The following is a 19,724-nucleotide window of genomic DNA, read 5'->3' on the forward strand; positions in this document are numbered from 1 at the left end:
TCTCTCTATGACAAAATGCAATAAAATGCTTAGCCAATCAAATATTTTACCCGTGACGAGATAAAGAAGACGACCGTTTCGCCGTTATCATAGTTTCTCGCGTGATCATCTTCACTCTTTCGACCGTAAAAGCTAAAGGTTTACATTAAAACAATGTTTAATTATTCATTGTTGTAGTCAAATAAACAATGAGTAAAACGGAGTATGGCAGGACTCTTTGGAGCTTCGGCAGGATTTTATACAAATTCTTAAAGTTCAGCGTTCTACCTTTTTTGCGCCGATTGTAGAGAGACAATGGATGTGGATGTTAACCCGGTAACGCCTGAATTAAATATTTCATCCGAACTTTTTCGTAATATTCAACTTTAAAATCTGATTTCTAAGATGCAAATTTAATACACTTTGCACAAAATAGTCTTGAAAATACAGCCAGGTACAATGTGGTACCGCTAGGCCCTTAAGGGGTCAAATTAGAAATCAAATAAGCGTTAGTAATTTCACATTTCAATGCCAGAAGCGTTGAATTTTTTTTTATTTTGCACAAGAAGTTATCAAAATTGCTCAAAAATGTCAAATCTTGCTTAAAAGGCAAACTTTTCTGGAAAACGTAATTATAAATATGCTTATTAGTTTAAAACGCTCAAAATCCCAAACAAATCAGAATGAATAACACAAAAGGCTCGTTTAGATTGCACTACCAGCTGGTATCATATGGTACCGCTAGGCGTTAACGGGTTAGTAAGGGGATTTTGAAGACTATGCTGGAGGATAGGATATTTGGTATAAGAAGCTGGGAAAGGAAGAAAATGATGTCATCAGAAAGAATCTATAAAAATAGAAATATTATCAAATTCCAGTAGAAACCTGGTTTGATTATCAAAGTGTTTCAAGCAGTTCTACCTCGAACATTGCATTATCCTCAAAAAAATTACTGAGAATGGTGTTTGGAAGTTCAGACCCGAAAATCTTAATCATTATTTTCAATTTTTGCTGATAATTACGTATTCTGGAGAGAAATATACTGAACTGGGACAACGTCCCAAAAATTGGACGCGTTTTTTTTTTTTGCACCAAATATTGATATTTTTCGTAAGACTTAGTTTTATCATCCTTACGTGATTATATCTTCAAATCAAACCTTTAAAACCTATTTGTGCTATTAAAATTATTTTGACCCTTAATAGATTAAAGAATATTTCCAAACGGAAGCATTTTTAAGCGTTCCGAGCAGTAAAACTGAAAATAAAATCGCAATGAAAATTCCTTTTTCTGATTCACGGCAGTTCAAATGGGATATATTCCTTACGCTCCCGTTCATTCCACCCATAAACCCGAGGCTTGGAAAATTCCTCAACTTTTCTCTTATTCAGCAATGTATTGCGTAAGTCTTAAGAGCATATGGGCTTGGATAATCTCTGCTGGTGTCATCTGTGTGGCGGATTTACATCTGCGAGGATCGTAAGTGAATGAAATGTACTTTATTTAGAAAACGTTGGAAATTTTGCACTTCGGCCTGCTCTCAAATAATGAAGACGCGCTGATTCCAGAAAGAATTTTAGCCGAAATAAATAATAAATGGATGACATTAAGGGAAGACATGCCTAGATTACGCACGTAAACGGATAGGTTTCTTCGAACTTGAATACTTTACCATTGTCCAGACTTCTGGATTTACAGTCAGCGTTACTCGGTTATAGTTTTGCACAGTCGTAATTAATGTGTAGTAGCTGCTCCCTTGCCGAGTAACTGGGCTCTTCTTCTTTTAATACGGAAAAAATTTCCGGTATTGTATTTATTTCTACTTTTTTCCATTTCTGTTTTTTTTTGGGGTTTACGAAACGGATACGAAATGCATTTGCATACCATATTGAGACAAACTTCATGAAAGCCCTTGGAAACGATGCTAAATGGTGTAAGTGTACTAATGCTCTGTGATAGACTATAGGGGTTCTAGAAGAGGGCGTTTGTTATAATTACTACCGTTGGTTGTGAAGGCAGGGGGTGAGGGTTTTCAGTTCGTCCGCCATGTTGTCTTCCCTGCATGAAGCACATAAGAAGAGACCCTTGTGATACATTTACCAAAGAAAACTCATACCCTCATTCAAGATACTTTGATATATTCTAATCGAGGTAAAATTGACGATTTATTTAATACTCTAATTTAATAGAGCCGTCAAATAAGTTTAATGCTGTAAATTTATTTCATGGCTGTGATTTTGGTAACGTAAAACTTAGCAACTCATCTACTAGCTACACGATTTTAGGTTTAGAGGGTTGGCGGGAAAATAAATGTATAACGCGTTCATGTTTTATTTTTAAACTTTAATCAAGTGGTATTAAATTTGGCAGAAGTCAAATTACTCATAAATATATCATCATCATCCCTGCTACTCTGTATCGTTGGCACTCTACTTCAAGTCGAGCACGCGTTGGCGGCCGCTTTCATTGCTCCTGCGCTTGTACTTTTTCCGGTTGTGTTCCTCACTGCTGCTCCTGCTGTTGCGGTTTGGTCGTCTCCTCAGCGCCCTGCACCGGTACGGCCAGACGCACTGTCCCCCGTTCCACTCGTCGCGGACCATTCCGTCGATGCAGAAGCACCCAGGGCGGCACCCAGTCGGGCAAGTAGTCGTCTGTTGCAGGAAGTTGCCGCATGTCCTCGTGCACCTTGAGCCGCAGGCAAGGAATATCTCGTTTCGTGCGCAGCGGGGTCGTCCCGACACCGGGCCGGAGAAAAGGCGGTCCAGGATGCTATTTGTTGTAGTACTGATGTTATTATTTATATTGTTATTATTGTTGTTGTTGTTATTATTGTTGTTGTTGTTATTATTATTATTGAGCTGATTTAAAATGTTGTTTATAATACTCTCGTCTGTCAACACAGCTTGCGGAAGTATGTTTCCAGCAGTTATGGTTGCTTCGCGGCTACCAGTGAGAACATTACTGTTTGGGATAAGGATGCCAGTGCCCGTGTTACCAAGAGTGACTTCTGGGAAAACGTTTCCATAATTGTTTCCGTCGATGTCCTGCAAGTTGCCATTGGGATCTATAAACAAGCCGTTAGCGCCAAAAGGCACATTTGATGGCACGGGCCCATAATTGTTACCGTTGCCGTCCACCAAGTTGTTATTGGCATCTACAATCACGGGTATATTATTATTTCCGGTAACCTGGATATTAGCTCCATTAAGCAGGTTATCAGCTCCGATTACACCGTTGCTGGGACCAATGATGGCATTTTGGGGACCTGTGAAAGAAAAATGGCAGAAGTTAATGATATATAATTGCTGGGCTTGTTTCGATGTAAATAAATTCAACGTTTGCTATGCATCATGGGGTATAAGTTATTATTCTGAACAATCTGGAAGGTTTGGGAACTTGACTGTGCGTGGTAAGTGATAGAATATTTGGAAATGATAAAGGTAGATATGGCAAAATCAATTTCGTTGTTGAAATCAATTGGTAAGAAAATGAGAATGACTTCGCTATGTAGGAAATTTTAGATAGGGCTGATCATGATTCCAAGTAATGAACTAATTCTGCTATTCACAATGTACTAAAAAGAGATAGGTATGCAGCGAGTATACGCCTAAGTAGAGTTATAGAAGGAGAAGAGGAAGCTAATCAAAGGTATGTAGGGGTAAATGTAATCTTCAAGGAAAATAATCACGTGCCAGTTAATAGAGGTTCAGTGGTTAATATCGTGATATTTGATTGGAATAAATTCATGCAAATCGAATTAATCAAGTTCTATCCGCCAGAATGCAAAATAAAAAATTAAATGAAACATTTATGGTTGATTGCGGGCACAGTTTATTCCACTAAATGGGTCGTACATTGCAGTTGGCTCAGGACTGCCGAAGATAGTTTTCATACCTTAATTTTTCATGCCTCTTTAGTGAATGAACGTTAGCCATTAAGTGGAATCATTGCTACTTAGTTGTTGATTTAGTACTTTGCTCCGCAGATAAGTGTCACTTATCTGCGAAGCTGAGTACTAAATCAGATCCGTCTTTTGAGCAGTGAGTTACAAATTTTCTCCTTTAATTGTCATAACGTGATGAGAAGAATATACAATAAACCGTTTCTATTGTAGAGGACTTTATTTGCTACTGTAATGTGAACATTAAAACAAAAGGCGTATGCATAGAATTCCAAACTATAATGCTACAAATAGCAAACTAGAGAGCCAGAAAAATTAGCTTTATATTTGGTGATAAAAATCTTATTCTAATTCGAACTCATTTAAAACTTAGCAGCATATTATTATAATTCGCTTCTAATTATTACTTCAGCTGTTTAAAGTCATGCGACATATATAAGGTTTCTTAGCATTGTATGCTATAAATAAGACTCTATCGATTAAATCACTTTTGGCTGGCATTATCGATACCTGTAGAAGTTAAATTTTTATTTCTGTAGGTTTTTAATTTAAGAAATATTGCTTTTGGAGGATTGTCACAAACTACAAATTGTTATCGCTGTAAACCTATGCATTATTGCCTTTTTACATGATTCTCTTAACTTTCCTCGTCCGTTTGTTTGTTTCTTCGGTGGAATGATGAAATTGATTCCTAACCTCCTTCCCAATGTCGGATCGGCTTGAAAATTCGCATACGTGCTTGCTTTCAGTAAAAATACAATCAGACACTTGAAATATTGATCTATCATGTTCTCATTAATTAACTAAATTTCCATATGGAAAATTTGTTCTTAATTTTCTCTTTTGATATAGAGTATAATTATTAATAACTCTTTTTCAGAAAGTTCTTAATTTAAGGTTAAAGGTTTAATCGATTCACCACTACAAAGTAGAAATTAAAAATAAATTAAATCAATATTAAAAAAACACTTTTTTCCAAATAGTGTGTAAAATGCAATTAAAAGTAAAATATATAAGATTTTCATCAGGATAAAGCGTGGGTGCTAATTAAGTTTAGATATTAATATTGTGGGTCAGTCCTCACCCACCCGCCATATAAGGTCTCTTCAAAACTCATTTATAAATATGGTAGGTAGAGGGTGTTTGCTTTTCTGTCCGCTATGCGTTTACATATGGCTCCACGGATTGGGACCAAAGTTAGTGCATAGGTGCATCTCATGCTCCTGAACCCCAAAGTACTAATTTTAGTTGCGTCCGACGCGTCCTTTGCGTCATTTCTCATTACAGTTTTTTACGCTACGTCATACAACCTCTGTAGGTGGACATCCTGCCGGGTAGGCACACCTCTTGACACAATGAATGGGAAAACATAAAGATATGGTAGTTATGGTATTTGGAGGAGACGGCCGAGAGCTGAGGTCATTTGCGCCATGAGGGAAGGGTAGTTAAGGAGGGATGGAGAGAAACCCGGCGTCGGCATTAGCCTGCTCTTAAAGAACAGCGCCTAGGGGACCACGGATTAACGTCCCATCTGACGGACGGAGTGTTACCCGTGAAATGTCCTCCACACAGCACTCAACCAGGGATCGGGCAGTCTCTAAAAATTCTCTGCTACCGCCGGGATTCGAACCCGAGACCGCAGGCTGGGAAGCCAACACTCTAGCCTCCACGCCAACCCGATTCCCGAAAACATAAATATTCTACTATGTGATCATGAAATGAAAGTTTCACGTTTCCCTTTTCTCTTGGTACCACTCTTTCCGAGGAACGCCAGGGTGACTGCTATTTCCCTATAAACTTTATCAAAGGCTTATTTTATTTACTATTCAGTGCGTTTTCTAATGTTTTGGAAAATTTGTGTTTTTTTATATTTTAAAAACTAGAACTCTAATAACACCAATTTACTTCTCCCTATCTGTCGTTGAAAATAGATGAAGTTTGATGCTTACACTCGATATGGAAGAGAACTCACCTGCACTGACCGATACAAGGACCGCCGCAAACAGCACTGCTAACTTTATCGCCATGGCTTAGAGTCTAATTTGCGTGCGACTCGTATGTTTCTGCTAGAGCCACTGCCGACTGTAGCACTTAACAGAACGCCTTATAAGTGGTTTCACTATCTCTTGTGTTTTTGAGCGAACGGATAAAATGAAATATCTTAACTGGGTCTTCTTGCTAAGTCAATTTTCGCCCGAAGCATTATTTCGCCTGACCGGTGACCAACGGTGACGCTTCAATGAGCTATCTTGGGTTGGGAATTGCTTATCTATTATATTTCATGAACTTATAATTTATTTTAACCTGGTTCTGTATGATAACGGTAATTACGGGAAGCGATAACATTTAAAAGGCCCGTTTTTCGACTTGGACGCATTAAAATTCGTAGAATTCTTTTATTGGTTGCGAAGGAAATGGAATCAAGGTTTACGGCATGCTTATATTTTGCGTGAGTAAGGATCACGCATATACTTTTTTCGATAAAGAAAAGTGTTTTCCTAAAAACTATTCTTAAGTTAAGAGGCCGTATCATTGGTTTCCATTTTTCTCTGATCAATTTTTAGTATACCTTCAAACGACTATTATTTCGTATCATTGATAAGACCAAGGTATGGAACAGTACCTATGGCATATGGTGGAACTGTATGGGATATTTTATTTTGCCCGTAATTTTATGCGTGGATGACTCCATTTCAACTAGGACTGAAACGGAGATGTAATTATATCATTCAACGAACTTGAGTTTATGGATATTCTATAATTTGCAGTAAAATTGCGTTAATTAATGCTATTCGTAATATTTGTTGCTCCCAGATTTCGTAAAACTAAAACAATTTTTCTCGTAGAATATCTCTAAATATGTGCTCAATGCAATTAATTTTTAGGAAATGGTTTTAATGTCATTCCATATATGTTAAATATCGATTAACAAATATTTTAATTAGCATTTATTAACTTTTCGTTATGAAAATCGGCTGAACCCTTTATAACCCATATCGGGCATAAGCATTTTCGGATCTTGAGTAAGTTTAACATAGTGTTTTAACATTGACAATTTCCTATCTCGCTGGCTTCGGCCCACCCATTGAAATATATATAGGTGCTTAATATCACTAAATATGGATATATATACGGAGGAGACTCCTCATTCTAAAGATACAGAGGAGCAAAAAAAGAAAAATGAGCAGCCTCTGAAATATGAGGTTACGAGTTTCAATCATATTTTTTCCCCAAATATCCTCCACGACCTTTTAATAATATATTGTTTAAATTTCAAATAAATTAATCACAAAATTTATAAATATGAAGTATGAAATAATATAAAATTAAAATAAAGAAATCATTTAATTTTTTTTAAACAATTAACTTTATTAAATGACATTTAAAATGATTTTTATCTACATTTCGGATTTTTAAAGGTCGGATTAAAGCTTACTATATTGTCTTCAAACACCGAATACATTAATTAATCTCATAAAAATCTGGTTTCGCGCTATCAGAAAAATGCTATATTGGAAATACTCCTTATTCAGCTATGTTTTTGATTCCCGCTAAACAATTCAAATTGTATTTATTGATAAGATGGCAACATATATTCTAATTTTCATCAAAATCTGAGACGTAAATGGTCTCTACTTTAGTCGAGAGAACCAAATACTCGTATTCTTTATTGGAATCCTTACAATGTTCAACTGCTTCCTATGAATTGGACGTACTTATTCATCTATCGGCGTGCAGCTAATGAAATAAGCTTCAGATTGTGAAATAAGTGTCTGTTCAATGAATCATGATTCAATTTCAGCAAAATTCCAAATTTGTTGCAGGAACTAAGTTGTAAGATAGTGACTAAGGTGAATGCCTTTGCTATACTTTTTTGTCACCGCATCAAGGTATATAGATAAAATATCTCTATCGAATGGTACGGTGAAAAAATCTTCATGCAACATGACCTACGCTGGACGGAAACTAGGAACTCAAAACTTTTCATTTATCATTTACATTTTAAGGGAATCAAAGACTGAAATTCTTAGTTGAACCTCTTTTTTTCGTCATCATTCGGTAGGACTTAGGCATTGGATGGGGCGTTTTTTTCTGCTCCTGTCTTCTTGCAATCAAATACACGATGTTGTTTCACAACGGATATGTTTCTAAGGAAATTATCCAATGACGAGGTAACACTACGATGCAGTGTTAGAAAGAAGAAATTATGTATCGTTGGGCAACTATAACATGGAATATATTTACAGCTATTTTATATTATTTTTATTATATTATTCATATTTGGAGGGATGTTTGGAGCTACAGAGAAAATAAATATTCTGATATGAGTCGATAGTTGAGTTTTTACTTAAATTTCAAATCATTCATTTTTAATTTTGTATCCAAAATAAGGTTTATTGGAATTACTGATGAAGGAACGAAGCTGTCATTAATCCACATTGTATTTTTTATGGCAAATGAATCTAAACACCAGCTAGGCTGAGTGGTCAAACAAAACAAAAGGCTAAGCGACCAAATGAATTGTAAATTGATCAAGAAGAATCATTGTACTAGCAGTGTACGTCCGAAGCTGTGGAGGCTCTTTGGGGCAGTGGAGTAGATGGAGAATTCTGTCACACTCATTCAATTGAATCCAGATGAGGAGTGGCAAGGGTTGAAAGAATAAGAGTTGGGCGAAGGGTGCCTAAAGCATTTTATAATTTGATATCCTTTGGGATTAATTTTTATGTCAGTAGCTAGGTCATTATAGAAGATGTTGTGTTTATGTAACATTCGAAAAGCTTTACTCCGCATCGTTTCTTGGTCATTTAAGATGCACTCTAATTCCCCAGTTGACTATGAATATATTTTTCACTATCGTAACGGTTTTCCTAAACACCTTGTCGTATAAAAGTTTTAATGAAATACATTTTTAAACTAACCATTTTTATCCAGGGATGTAAATTATCGCAACACACGCTCATCTCCTGCCAAATGGAATCAATTTATTTATCGAAGAAACCAGTTTTATTTTGACTCTTTAAGGATAGCGTCTGATCAATCCAATGGGTTAGGTGTTTCCTTAACATAACGACGGAAGCTCTTGCCTACTATTTATGAAGATGTAACTTTCCAGGCGTAAATGACATCAGTGTGTTCTTCAACTGGCAACAGATTTCTCTGTATGCATTTTTTCATCACGAAGGTGAAATTGCGTTTATTTCAGGAGTGAGAAACAATTCAACAAAGAAAGAAAGAGGTGTTTGGTGGTAGGTTTGAATTCTATAGGGTAGAGCTCACCCATACTTCAAAAGTGTGTGAATTTCATGCGCCCATAGTATAGGGCTAGAAATTTCCGCTGTGCGCCTCACTTAGTGAAAATTTTAATAGATGGTTTAGTAAAGCTCCTTAACTTTCACTGTTCTAAATCCATAGTCCCTTGTGAGAGTGATAACATTGAGAAGTTGGCTCATTGCTGTACCATATAAGCAGATAATTGTATGGATTAAAGTAAATTTACCCTAGTTTCAAAGAAAATTGACCGAATTTCAGTTTAAAGTTCTTTTTCCTGAAACGTTCGTAACTTATTTGCTATCAGCATACTAATGATATTTAGGTCGAAAACACACCATTTTTAAACTACAGAAATTTTGGAGCAAGCGCTCCGATTGGTCACGAGTATGCTCTGTTGCCAGATGCCTAGGATACCTCGTAATCTCCGATTGGTAAAGCATTCGAAGTCATATGTTGTCCAGAACATCCCTCAACATGGCAAACTGGCGGCTAGCCGGAGCGTTTGGCTCAAAGTTTCTGTAGCTAAAAAAATGTTGCGTTTTTGATCGAAATATCGTCAGCAATTTTGGTTCCAACTGGCAACAACTATACCTACGGTTATCTTCGAAAAATCGTAGGGTTTTTCTTCCCCATTGGAAAGTCTTTCCTTTCCATGAAAACATTTGTAGCGATTTCTACGCTGAATAACACTTTTCTAACGATTACTACGCTGAATAACACACTTGTGTGGTTTCTGCATTGGAGCATTTATTACCACCTCAAAGTACAGACTGACTAATTGTGTGCCGAGATGGCTTGTTTAGTAGGACTGTGCGAGGCTCTCGACCACCCGAGAGTCTCGGCGGTCGAGACGAGATTTTCATTTCTCAGCGCGGCGAGAGTCTCGCCTGGGTCGAGAGTCTTGACGAGAGTCGAGAAGTCTCGCCCCTTCGAGATTTCTTGACACCCGTCGAGACTCCCGGCTCCTCGAAAAAATAAAACTATTTCTATTTCAGACATTGAAATTAATTTAACAAAAAGATTATTTTAAGATATGTTATATATTTCAAAAACCAAAAATAGTTGTAATGTAAGATCGAAATTGACAATTTAAGCATATTTTATTATTTAAATAACCAAAATTGACTGGAAACTATGAACCTTAGTTGACATAAATAAACATTGCAAAAATAATTATGTAGAATTCTATATAATTAGAGTACGATCTCTTCTTTTTAATTAATTTACAAGTGAATGTTTCTTTTTAATTATAGTACTATGGTAAGAAACATTGATGTAACCCTTTAACATGCCTATGTATCAAAATTATATGCTCAATTTAATTTTAAGCCCTGATAAATGTTTGTAAATAAACGGAAACGTCGGCAAAATTTTCATTTCAATTCAAAGACCTACGCTCCAAGATTCAAATTTTAAATTAAAAATTGAGGCCAGGAAAAGGAAATATATTTTTTTCAAATATCTCGTTGGGAACTCTATTATTATCATAAACAATCTTTAAAAATTGGATGCAGAGGATAAATCATCAAATAAAATATTTTTATAATTTGAATAAATCCGTAAAGGTCGTAAGGGATACCTTAGTAAACTCTATCATCGACTTATTGCGGTATTCATCTGAAATTCTCGCCTTGCCCGGGAGTCTCGACCGGTGTCGAGAGATCTCGAAGGGACGAGACTTCTCGACTCTCGTCAAGACTCTCGACACAGGCGAGACTCTCGCCGCGCCAAGAGTCTCATCCCGACAATGCCGAGAAATGAAATTCTCGTCTCGACCACCGAGACGAGATTCTCGCACAGCACTATTGTTTAGACAGTGACGGCGAACTCTCTCGAACGCCGCGACGGAACTTGCTGATTGGTAGTCGAACAGTTTTGTGGTGGATACTGCGCCACTTATTAAATTTCGGTTTCACCAGTAGTGGTCTACGCCGCCCTAGTGACGGCGTTGGGATTTCCCGATCCCCTCCCTTCCAACACTATCCTTACCCTGGAGGCGTCGGCGGACTCCCTTTAGCAGTGGTACTTCTTTCCTTTTTCCTTCCCCAACAAATCCGCGAACTGAATAAAATACCAAGCAAGGCTGCGCGATTCGTCAAAAACTGCCACGGACATACAGCGTTACCAAGATGTTAAGCAAATTTGGCTGGGAGCCGCTGGAGACTCGGAAGCTACGCGCTAGGCTTAGATTGCCTGGACAACTGAGAATAGATACTTTGAAGAGCGACACGGAGAACATAATATTAGAGCCCCACTATATTTCCAGTTCCAAAAGAAGCGATAAATTAAGAGACATATATTTCGCCGAACGGATAGATATGGGTATTTGTTTTTCCCACGAACCATAAAGGAAATTAATAAATGCTAGTAGTAATTTTGTTTTATAATTTGCCTTTTATGTGTAAAAGGCTAGTTTCCTAACACCCCCTGCCACACGCCTTTTAGGTGGTTTAGTAGGGGGTAGTGTGTAGATGTAGATGAAACAGCTCCCCGTGATAACTGGACGAATGGGTTTTGGTTGTATTCTTTTAAGGGCCCACCCTGAGTCCTCATCCGCTGGAAACATCTATCCATGGTTGAAATTTTGTTGATAATTTTTCTCCAAATAGTATACTATAGCGTCAGTAATCAATAAATCCACCCTCTAGTCGAACCCACTTGCACAAAGGAAAATAATTGAACCACCCTTAAAACACCACACCTCCTCACCTCCTTACCACCTCAGGGGGGGATTATGCATTTTTAAATGAAAATGACCACTTTCACAGATCTTTACATGAATCTTTCAATGAGCTATATTTCTCAAGGCAACATCGATGATATTACAGAAAGGAACAGTTCCCGTACGAATGAGTCCTTTGAATCAGCCCTTGCGTGCTTGTAATAGACGGTTTCACTCATATAACGTCTGAATAATGCCCGTATTCGGCTAAACAATGACTGGCCATGCTATGACGTTATCAGAATTCGAGCAAAAAATTCGGCTGTACAAGACCCAACGGGTCAATGTCCAGACTGTGGACATTATTCTCCATATCGTCGTACTTTTTCAAGTGCTTTTAAATGCGACGTATTTTGTCGACGAGGCTCGTAGTATAGTTCACTGGTTATGGTATGTTGTACTTCATCGTCCCAAACCTAAAAAATTAGCTCGCCGAGGAAATACTTTCTTCAAAGATCAGAGAAAATGAAAAAAAAATTATGCCGCTTTGAAACAAAAAGCATAAAAAATTAGAAAGTTAAAAACCTTTAATAACATAGATTTATACACCCAATCAAAGAAATTTAGTATAATAAAGAAAAAATATGCCAAATTCCTTTTTTCTTGCGTAAGCCTTATACATTAGTTTTCTTTTTGTGTAAAAATTTCATATTAAGGATGCTTGGATGAAAATTGGTTGATGATGTGAACAAATTTGAGCCAAATTAATTTTCAGCTGTAAATTTTCGTGACAGAGACTCGTTACTTTTCCAATGGGATTCTCTTAGATTCCTATGTTATGGTTAATGATCCGGGCGTTGAAGTCTCCAATCATAGCATGTATGTTTATAATCTTCCGTTGCGTGGCTGGGATTAATTTGTGCCATTGTTATTTGAGGTAATATGCCGCTTAAAATAGGTCTTTATTATTCATTTTACCAAGATTTCCCATCTGTCTCCATTCTCCATTGAATTTCTATCTCTATTTCCACGTAAGGTGGCTGTCGTTCTTATTGCTGAGGTCTGTTATTTTAGTTGACTATTTACTGAGTGTATCTATATTCCATAAAGCCCCTTAACGACCACTCACTCACTCATTCATTCATTCATTTACTCACTCATACAAATGTTTGGGGTGAACGAGACGAGATACGACAAAAAGTCTTATAAAGACCCCCTCTAAAATTGTCTGAAACCCCATGAAAAATTATGAACACACTAAATTTTCAATTATTTATCTGTCTATTCATATAAAATTGAGTATGGGGATTAGTTCAAAAAATGGCCACCAAATTCCAATGGCAGCGCGGCAGTCATACAAACAAACAATCATAGCAACATATTTGTTTATGCAAACAAGAGGAGCTAAATTGGGAAAGAAGATAAAGGAATTAAAACGAAAGGATGATAAAGATAAGGTAGGATATTTACTTAGTAATTTTTGAAAAGTCAATCTTTTAATGGCGTCTTTCCATATGAATTAAAATTTTACCACATCAAAGCGTATTCAAAAGAAAAGAGGAGAAATATAAGGTAAACAAACCTTCCTTAAAAGATAGGTAGGTAAAAATGATTTTATTTTCATTCTTTGTGATGGCGATAACGTTTTATTTTTCTTTACGTCCTTTTTCTGTTACTAATCTTTTTAATGTAAAATGTTATCCGTGAGCTGGTGCATCAATGGCAGTGAATTATAGAATATGGAGGATAAGTGCGATTATAGAATCGAAAGTGTGGTTGTTATTAATTCCATAGTTAACAAGTGCACATGATGCAGTTCCTCTCTTGTTGCCGACACACGATTTCAGTAGAAAGATATCTAAACAACCTTTCCTTAAAAGATAGGTTGGTAAAAATTATTTGTAGCGCTTTATTTTTCTCTACGTTCTTTTCCCGTTACAATTTTTTTAATGTGCAATTTTATCCGTGAGCTGGTGCACCATAGGAAGTGAATAATAGAATATGGAGGATATGTGTAATTATAGGTATTTCTTATTTAATTATTTGTCTTACGAAAAGCACGTTTCATTGAGTGACTAAGTTATTTAGCTAATATATTCTAAATCATGACATTGATGATGACATGTTCATCAAAAGTTGTCATCAGCTACTCACCAGATGATTTAATTTCGCATTATATTGGATATTAAATCTGTAAGGAGATGTTTGTGTATAACGACTCATTAAAAAATTTATAGAGGTTTTCCTGAAGTGGTATCATTTGCGATCATGACGAATAATCTTTCAATAAAATCGTCATTTCTAAATTCGTTATACTAGGCCCAATTCATGCTAAGGATCTCCACTTTGTGCATTTTCTCTAGATATTGATATTTATACCCTACGTAAATAATTGTGTGTATCGTCCTCACTTAAACTTACGTAGGGGAACTGCGGTCACACCTTATTCCTATTTCAAGAATTTGGTTGATGTGAAAAATAATTAATAAACGTGTTTTTAATATTTATCATGACAACCGATTAGCTTGGTCGATAGAGTCTGTTATGACGCATCGGGGGCCCGTGTTCAGAACCCTATGCAGGCACATCTCTTCTCCGCTTTTTTGTATTTATTTTGAAGTAACCTACATTGAACTCCTAATTTTATGATTTTCAATCAGAGCAATGTTTTTCTGGGAGGAAATTCTTTCATATGCTCACGCTACGTCGCGTTTATTATGCATTTGGTCTTTGTTGTTTCATCGATCTGATGGGTGCGATGTTGATAGTATTTATCAAACTTGTTTGTTAGAAGTAACAGAAGTACCTACTATTCAATACTCGATATGAATCAAAATTGCGAAGAGTGCGATCAGAAACTGGTATTTCTATGTTTTTTGCAGTGCTTACTCCTTTTCTATAATTCTTTATCAATTAAAATGTAGTTTACTGTAGTTCATTGTATTTCGTAAATTCGTTATGTTATGATATTAAGTAGGTATAAATTGAGTGTTACAGGGGAATATGCTCTCAACGTTATTTTGTATTTGAATTGAATAAGTTGGAAACTCTGTCACACTCATAGAAATCCATTTTATTTTTTTTAGTCCCTCAGAAAAACGTTCCTCTTCATTAATATTTTATTTGCATATTGTAACCCACGTACCATACGCTCGTTTTACTTGAAAGTGGAAATATTAGTTATATCTAATCTAGCCAAATGAAAAGTAAAAGATCCGTAAGTAACAAGCGGCATACAAGAAGTATAAGACCTTCTATAGCGACCATAACAAGGCCGAAGGCCTTTTTCGGGGGGTCTGGGGGGCAGAGCCCCCCTCAGCGAGCAAAGCGTGTTTATATTATAGGGGAGCGTGATAGCATAGTGCAGGGGTCTCAAAAAGTTTCAATGTAAGGGCCACATTACATATGTATTCCCCACTGTTATGCTGGCCGAAGGAGTAAAAAAAAAAAAAAAAAAATTAGTCAGAAATTTAATTTCCAAAAAAATAGAGTATAATTATGGAAAATAAAATAAATATCTTGATAGATTCATGTCTTTAGCTTCATGAAAACAAATTAGTTTGACGAATGATACTGTTGTTTTAACTTTGTGTTAAAAAAATCAGGCGCCAGATATGATGAGCCAATTATAAGATTTGTAAGTAAATACACACGTTTTTTTTGCGGCCCAGATGAAATTATGTGTCGGGCCGGATGTGATATAGATGCCCTTCCAAATTATTATTTTTTAAGCGGCATCTAAATTAATAGGCTAAAGCTAAAGAAGTTGTCAGTTATTAATGTATACTGTAATAAATCGGGTATAGGGAGTAAGTTTAGATTTTTGTAGATTTTATAGACATTTCTCTCTGTTGGATCCAACTGCATTTCCATTTTATTTTGCATTTTTTCCACCTTGTTCAACAGAGTTTTATTTGTGGTGCCCCATATTGCGATTCCATATCTGATTACTGCTTCACCAAGTTATTCCTTTTTTGGCCAAGTTTAACAATGTGAAGGCATCTATGCGTGTGAAACCTTAAGCTAATTAATTTTCTCGTTTCCTTGGCATTTCGAAATTGCATGGTTACAGTTTTTCTACCGTTGATTACTAATTTGTTGTCATGGCACCAGTACTGTATGGCACAGAAGTCAAGTTGCAATTTTTCCTTAGCCATCAAATGATTTGCTGATTGAAATTAGTGCAATGTCATCCGCATACATGTATATTTTAGAATACCTGATATATTCTGGTATGTCATTTATATATATGCAGAATAGTATTGGCCCTAAAATAGAGCCTTGTGGCACGCCAGAGGCGACAGATTTAATCGTACTACTCTGATCGAATAATTTAAAGTAACTTTCTATTGGTGAGCTAGCCTTCTAACCATGAAAGCGGTACTCCTCGTATTCCGCATCGTTCCAGTTTTCTCAACAGGACGTTAATATCGATTGTATCGAAAGCTTTAGAGAAATCTATATATACGGCAAGAATGGACCAGTTCTTATTTAGGCTTTTACGTACGTCTTCACTGAAGTTCTCTAGATGCGATCGTGTACTTTTGTGTCTTTGGTACCCATATTGATGTTTTGTAATGTTGTTGAATTTGTCTACGAAGTTAATAAGTTGTTGCGCAAAGTATCTGTTGGGATCCAGGTGCCGGCCGAGGCAGTCGACTGAGGCGGCAGACTAACGCAGAGCCTGTGCGTCATCGCCTGCCGTTCGTAGAAAAGGCTGTGGCCCGGCATGACGGGGAGCAGTCTACAACTCAACGTCTTCCCTCGATGTAACTCAGAGACAATAAATTGTTAAACCCGGAGTTGGTGTTTTTATAATTAAGAGAACGCTACAGTATCTTTCAATGATGTTCATTGAAGAAAGGATAGAGATGGGACGGTAATTATTTGTGTCATTTTTCTTGCCTTGTTTATGTATCGGTCTGATTACAGCTAATTTTAAATCGTTGTGTAATTTCATTTATGCTTAGATTTACCCAGTGGGATGTTGCAGCAATGATGTCGTGCTTATAACAGAGATCATTCATTCTCATACTATCGTGCCATGGACTTTTATTTTTTGAATGATGTAATATATTTTGAACATCAACTGGAGTTGCTGGCAACAATAAAAAGGTGGACGGAGTTCTTTTTTTAGCACCAAGGTTAAGGACAGGTTGTGAGCATTTGGGCAGTATCTTTTGTATATCATTAGTGAATTGTGACGCGAAGGATTTGCAGACATAGTTTAAATTGATATTCTTAAAATTTGATTTTATTTGTACATCAATGCTAGTCTTTCTTGTGACACCCCTAAGGCTATTAATTAATGGCCAAGTCTTCCTAATGTCTTTTTTGTTTTTTTTTTTCGAAATTAGAGCGAACATGAGAGATTTTTGACCTCCTTATCAGGGAAGTCACCTTATTTCTTTAAATTCTGTAGTTTTTTCTGTGCGCTTTGATTGCTGGGTTCGATTTATATTTTTTTAATAAGATGTCTCTTCTCTTTATTTCTGAATAAACACTATTATTCATCCACTGAAGTTTAATTGTTTCATTAATGATTCCCTCCTGTTGTCTAATCTTAAGTAGTGATACATGCTGTCAGAATCCTTGAGTGTTAACAGTGTAACCAGTTTATCCTATTCATTCATTGTTTCACTCTGGGGCCACAAAGATGTGAGGACTGTAGATTATCAATGCCATCAGGTATGTCCCTGTTTGTATGTATGAAAACACCAGCAGGAAAGTGATCAGATATTTTGGTTTTTATTATGATAGTAAAATAATAAAAAATTATTATAATTTAAAAAATTTATTTATATAATAATTTATTCAAGAATACGAGAATAAAATGTACATTAAAAGGTTAAATTTAAATACATCAACCTAGGTCCCACTAAGCCACTTGGACTTGTCAGTGGGTTCCATGCACATTTGCGAGTAGTGCTTACAAATATAAATATAAATCATAGCAATGCATGTCATCTGTTATCACAATTAGGTCATCAGGAAAAACAAATATTAAAGGATACACATACATAAGTAAAGGATACATTTCGAAAAATGTGTAGTCGATAATTTTTACAATTATTTTTACAGTTATTTTTACAATTAGGAAACCCGCTGAGCCACAACAGGCTCATCAGCGTGTTCTCTTTAATTGAGTTGCAAGTAGTTAAACACCTAAAACAATAAAAAAAAACTCATATTGCCTTAAAAATTACAGTCCTTCAGCAGATAATTAAAAAGGTTACTTTTGACAGCCAAATATGTTTCTAATCCATGCATTTCCTTAACAATAATAATAGATGTCTTCATTCGGGGAAGGTTGAGACTAATAAGTCCTCTCTTCCACCTAACCCCTCGATAGCGTCAATGAAAACATATTTAAAATCGGTAAATCATCGTTTAAAATTCGAATAATGTATACAATATATACTATGAGTTTAATGCCAAACAAGATAAAAAAAAGTACACTTGGAAATTTAAGTAAGAAAAAAGATACCTGTTTGCGGGAAATGGAGGAAAACGTCCACATAAGAAAGGGGGAAAGACAGACCTGCGAAAACCCACTGAGTGACTACTATGCCATTTTGCACGCAAAAGACAACATAGTTAATGGGGTACATAGTATACACAAATATTACACATGCAAGTAAGACATAAAATATACCATGAATACATATAAACTTTCAGTGATACATATTACTTGGTCGTAGGTGCTGTTTAGTGGCGTGTATATTAACCAGCTCCTTGTGAAGTGAAAAGTGCTTTCTGTAGCGTATTCCTAAAAGATGCCAATGATGATGATTTCCTAGTTGAAAGGTTAAGATTATTCCATTCCCTATATGAAGTAACGGTAAATGATTTGCCATTAATGAGAGTTCGGTGATGAGGTATAACAATATTGTGATTCCCTCGTGTATTTGTCATATGGACAGTGTCAAGACTACTAAACTCACATGGTAGGTAAGGGGGTGTTATTGTGTTTAAAATTTGATAAAGGAGAGAAAGAGTATGCCGGCATCGAGAGTCGTTATTGTTGTATTATTGTAAAAAATGTATGTATGGGTTTTTGCCAACTTTTATTGTTTAAACGGCAAGGTAAATTTTGCGGAATTGTTAATTTATAATTTGGGCTTATTATGCGGAGGAGTATTTGAGAAAAGTATATTAACAATTTTCGAAATATTTAAATATTACAGTAATAGGGATGGACGTTTAGTCAATATTTTTTACACATTTATATTCTTACGCAGTCTTGCATTTAAAATAAGCTATAAATCTTGGCTTAACGGCAACGTTGAGGAGATCCGGAAGGAAATATAGAATTTAGGGCATGATTCTTTGCCATTAACGCGAACAAATTAAAATGCGCGCAAAACGCATATATATTTTTTTTTAAATCGCCAACCGCTTTCAGGTTTAGTTTGAGATGAATATAGACTCCAAAAAAATTTTTTTTGGAAATTTAAAAGAAAACGTTTTACAGAATTGAATGGAAATCAGCCTATAAAATTAATTAATGGACAACCGAAAAAAAAGCGATTCAAACAGGAAATATGTGAAATGGCTGCGGAAAAAATAAGGTATACGGACAAAAGCACTATTACGATATAAAATATCCATAATTAAGTAGCTATTGATATTTAAATATTTAAGATCAGTCCTATTTAGTTATGATCAGCTTTATGAGAAGTTGATCGGATTATAAAAGTGGATTGGATTTGGTCCTACTTGGAAAATCGTTATAATGAGTCGAAATTCATTGACCGGTTTGATATTGTTCTGAAGTTGGCTCACTAATAGCTGACCTTATATTTATTTATTTTCACCTACCCACCTTGAAAGTGGCTTGAGAAGAAAATGGGAGTTTAAATCAAGACGTGGTCACCAAGAATGACATACATGTGGTGGTTTTACAGA

The sequence above is a fragment of the Ischnura elegans genome, chromosome 7 (genome assembly GCF_921293095.1).
Source record: "Ischnura elegans chromosome 7, ioIscEleg1.1, whole genome shotgun sequence".
In the NCBI taxonomy this organism is placed as follows: domain Eukaryota; kingdom Metazoa; phylum Arthropoda; class Insecta; order Odonata; family Coenagrionidae; genus Ischnura; species Ischnura elegans.